Raw genomic sequence first — 5,486 nt, forward strand, 5'->3', positions numbered from 1 at the left:
CCTGTTTGGTGGAGATGATATTTAATAAAATAAGTAGAAATCCACTAAAAGTTTTGTTTGGTTATATTGCAATCCCGAGATAATCGTCTTCATGCTCCAAATCCATTTTAAAGCCATTTTTAAGGCATTTCGCGCATACATGAAATGAACACATTTTTCTCCAAAACTATAACAGATGCAAGCTTGTCCTGTTTGGTGGAGATGATATTTAATAAAATAAGTAGAAATCCACTAAAAGTTTTGTTTGGTTATCTTGCAATCCCGAGATAATCGTCTCCATGCTCCAAATCCATTTTAAAGCCATTTTTAAGGCATTTCGCGCATACATGAAATGAACACATTTTTCTCCAAAACTATAACAGATGCAAGCTTGTCCTGTTTGGTGGAGATGATATTTAATAAAATAAGTAGAAATCCACGAAAAGTTTTGTTTGGTTATATTGCAATCCCGAGATAATCGTCTTCATGCTCCAAATCCATTTTAAAGCCATTTTTAAGGCATTTCGCGCATACATGAAATGAACACATTTTTCTCCAAAACTATAACAGATGCAAGCTTGTCCTGTTTGGTGGAGATGATATTTAATAAAATAAGTAGAAATCCACTAAAAGTTTTGTTTGGTTATCTTGCAATCCCGAGATAATCGTCTCCATGCTCCAAATCCATTTTAAAGCCATTTTTAAGGCATTTCGCGCATACATGAAATGAACACATTTTTCTCCAAAACTATAACAGATGCAAGCTTGTCCTGTTTGGTGGAGATGATATTTAATAAAATAAGTAGAAATCCACTAAAAGTTTTGTTTGGTTATATTGCAATCCCGAGATAATCGTCTTCATGCTCCAAATCCATTTTAAAGCCATTTTTAAGGCATTTCGCGCATACATGAAATGAACACATTTTTCTCCAAAACTATAACAGATGCAAGCTTGTCCTGTTTGGTGGAGATGATATTTAATAAAATAAGTAGAAATCCACTAAAAGTTTTGTTTGGTTATCTTGCAATCCCGAGATAATCGTCTCCATGCTCCAAATCCATTTTAAAGCCATTTTTAAGGCATTTCGCGCATACATGAAATGAACACATTTTTCTCCAAAACTATAACACATGCAAGCTTGTCCTGTTTGGTGGAGATGATATTTAATAAAATAAGTAGAAATCCACTAAAAGTTTTGTTTGGTTATCTTGCAATCCCGAGATAATCGTCTCCATGCTCCAAATCCATTTTAAAACCATTTTTAAGGCATTTCGCGCATACATGAAATGAACACATTTTTCTCCAAAACTATAACAGATGCAAGCTTGTCCTGTTTGGTGGAGATGATATTTAATAAAATAAGTAGAAATCTACTAAAAGTTTCGTTTGTTTATATTGCCATCCTGAGATAATCGTCTCCATGCTCCAAATCCATTTTAAAGCCATTTTTAAGGCATTTCGCGCATACATGAAATGAACACATTTTTCTCCAAAACTATAACAGATGCAAGCTTGTCCTGTTTGGTGGAGATGATATTTAATAAAATAAGTAGAAATCCACTAAAAGTTTTGTTTGGTTATCTTGCAATCCCGAGATAATCGTCTCCATGCTCCAAATCCATTTTAAAGCCATTTTTAAGGCATTTCGCGCATACATGAAATGAACACATTTTTCTCCAAAACTATAACAGATGCAAGCTTGTCCTGTTTGGTGGAGATGATATTTAATAAAATAAGTAGAAATCCACTAAAAGTTTTGTTTGGTTATCTTGCAATCCCGAGATAATCGTCTCCATGCTCCAAATCCATTTTAAAGCCATTTTAAGGCATTTCGCGCATACATGAAATGAACACATTTTTCTCCAAAACTATAACAGATGCAAGCTTGTCCTGTTTGGTGGAGATGATATTTAATAAAATAAGTAGAAATCCACTAAAAGTTTTGTTTGGTTATCTTGCAATCCCGAGATAATCGTCTCCATGCTCCAAATCCATTTTAAAGCCATTTTTAAGGCATTTCGCGCATACATGAAATGAACACATTTTTCTCCAAAACTATAACAGATGCAAGCTTGTCCTGTTTGGTGGAGATAATATTTAATAAAATAAGTAGAAATCTACTAAAAGTTTCGTTTGTTTATATTGCCATCCTGAGATAATCGTCTCCATGCTCCAAATCCATTTTAAAGCCATTTCAAAGGCATTTTGCGCATACATGAAATGAACACATTTTTCTCCAAAACTATAACACATGCAAGCTTGTCCTGTTTGGTGGAGATGATATTTAATAAAATAAGTAGAAATCCACTAAAAGTTTTGTTTGGTTATCTTGCAATCCCGAGATAATCGTCTCCATGCTCCAAATCCATTTTAAAGCCATTTTTAAGGCATTTCGCGCATACATGAAATGAACACATTTTTCTCCAAAACTATAACAGATGCAAGCTTGTCCTGTTTGGTGGAGATGATATTTAATAAAATAAGTAGAAATCCACTAAAAGTTTTGTTTGGTTATCTTGCAATCCCGAGATAATCGTCTCCATGCTCCAAATCCATTTTAAAGCCATTTTTAAGGCATTTCGCGCATACATGAAATGAACACATTTTTCTCCAAAACTATAACAGATGCAAGCTTGTCCTGTTTGGTGGAGATGATATTTAATAAAATAAGTAGAAATCCACTAAAAGTTTTGTTTGGTTATATTGCAATCCCGAGATAATCGTCTCAATGCTCCAAATCCATTTTAAAGCCATTTTAAGGCATTTCGCGCATACATGAAATGAACACATTTTTCTCCAAAACTATAACAGATGCAAGCTTGTCTTGTTTGGTGGAGATGATATTTAATAAAATAAGTAGAAATCCACTAAAAGTTTTGTTTGGTTATCTTGCAATCCCGAGATAATCGTCTCCATGCTCCAAATCCATTTTAAAGCCATTTTTAAGGCATTTCGCGCATACATGAAATGAACACATTTTTCTCCAAAACTATAACACATGCAAGCTTGTCCTGTTTGGTGGAGATGATATTTAATAAAATAAGTAGAAATCCACTAAAAGTTTTGTTTGGTTATCTTGCAATCCCGAGATAATCGTCTCCGTGCTCCAAATCCATTTTAAAGCCATTTTTAAGGCATTTCGCGCATACATGAAATGAACACATTTTTCTCCAAAACTATAACAGATGCAAGCTTGTCCTGTTTGGTGGAGATGATATTTAATAAAATAAGTAGAAATCCATCAAAAGTTTTGTTTGGTTATCTTGCAATCCCGAGATAATCGTCTCCATGCTCCAAATCCATTTTAAAGCCATTTTTAAGGCATTTCGCGCATACATGAAATGAACACATTTTTCTCCAAAACTATAACACATGCAAGCTTGTCCTGTTTGGTGGAGATAATATTTAATAAAATAAGTAGAAATCTACTAAAAGTTTCGTTTGTTTATATTGCCATCCTGAGATAATCGTCTCCATGCTCCAAATCCATTTTAAAGCCATTTCAAAAGCATTTTGCGCATACATGAAATGAACACATTTTTCTCCAAAACTATAACACATGCAAGCTTGTCCTGTTTGGTGGAGATGATATTTAATAAAATAAGTAGAAATCCACTAAAAGTTTTGTTTGGTTATCTTGCAATCCCGAGATAATCGTCTCCATGCTCCAAATCCATTTTAAAGCCATTTTTAAGGCATTTCGCGCATACATGAAATGAACACATTTTTCTCCAAAACTATAACAGATGCAAGCTTGTCCTGTTTGGTGGAGATGATATTTAATAAAATAAGTAGAAATCCACTAAAAGTTTTGTTTGGTTATCTTGCAATCCCGAGATAATCGTCTCAATGCTCCAAATCTATTTTAAAGCCATTTTTAAGGCATTTCGCGCATACATGAAATGAACACATTTTTCTCCAAAACTATAACAGATGCAAGCTTGTCCTGTTTGGTGGAGATAATATTTAATAAAATAAGTAGAAATCTACTAGAAGTTTCGTTTGTTTATATTGCCATCCTGAGATAATCGTCTCTATGCTCCAAATCCATTTTAAAGCCATTTCAAAGGCATTTTGCGCATACATGAAATGAACACATTTTTCTCCAAAACTATAACAGATGCAAGCTTGTCCTGTTTGGTGGAGATGATATTTAATAAAATAAGTAGAAATCCACTAAAAGTTTTGTTTGGTTATCTTGCAATCCCGAGATAATCGTCTCCATGCTCCAAATCCATTTTAAAGCCATTTTTAAGGCATTTCGCGCATACATGAAATGAACACATTTTTCTCCAAAACTATAACAGATGCAAGCTTGTCCTGTTTGGTGGAGATAATATTTAATAAAATAAGTAGAAATCTACTAAAAGTTTCGTTTGTTTATATTGCCATCCTGAGATAATCGTCTCCATGCTCCAAATCCATTTTAAAGCCATTTCAAATGCATTTTGCGCATACATGAAATGAACACATTTTTCTCCAAAACTATAACACATGCAAGCTTGTCCTGTTTGGTGGAGATGATATTTAATAAAATAAGTAGAAATCCACTAAAAGTTTTGTTTGGTTATCTTGCAATCCCGAGATAATCGTCTCCATGCTCCAAATCCATTTTAAAGCCATTTTTAAGGCATTTCGCGCATACATGAAATGAACACATTTTTCTCCAAAACTATAACAGATGCAAGCTTGTCCTGTTTGGTGGAGATAATATTTAATAAAATAAGTAGAAATCTACTAAAAGTTTCGTTTGTTTATATTGCCATCCTGAGATAATCGTCTACATGCTCCAAATCCATTTTAAAGCCATTTCAAAGGCATTTTGCGCATACATGAAATGAACACATTTTTCTCCAAAACTATAACACATGCAAGCTTGTCCTGTTTGGTGGAGATGATATTTAATAAAATAAGTAGAAATCCACTAAAAGTTTTGTTTGGTTATCTTGCAATCCCGAGATAATCGTCTCCATGCTCCAAATCCATTTTAAAGCCATTTTTAAGGCATTTCGCGCATACATGAAATGAACACATTTTTCTCCAAAACTATAACAGATGCAAGCTTGTCCTGTTTGGTGGAGATAATATTTAATAAAATAAGTAGAAATCTACTAAAAGTTTCGTTTGTTTATATTGCCATCCTGAGATAATCGTCTCCATGCTCCAAATCCATTTTAAAGCCATTTCAAAGGCATTTTGCGCATGCATGAAATGAACACATGTTTCTCCAAAACTATAACAGATGCAAGCTTGTCCTGTTTGGTGGAGATAATATTTAATAAAATAAGTAGAAATCTACTAAAAGTTTCGTTTGTTTATATTGCCATCCTGAGATAATCGTCTCCATGCTCCAAATCCATTTTAAAGCCATTTCAAAGGCATTTTGCGCATACATGAAATGAACACATTTTTCTCCAAAACTATAACACATGCAAGCTTGTCCTGTTTGGTGGAGATGATATTTAATAAAATAAGTAGAAATCCACTAAAAGTTTTGTTTGGTTAT

This window comes from Anomaloglossus baeobatrachus, unplaced genomic scaffold (assembly GCF_048569485.1).
Source record: "Anomaloglossus baeobatrachus isolate aAnoBae1 unplaced genomic scaffold, aAnoBae1.hap1 Scaffold_25, whole genome shotgun sequence".
Classification (NCBI taxonomy): Eukaryota; Metazoa; Chordata; class Amphibia; order Anura; family Aromobatidae; genus Anomaloglossus; species Anomaloglossus baeobatrachus.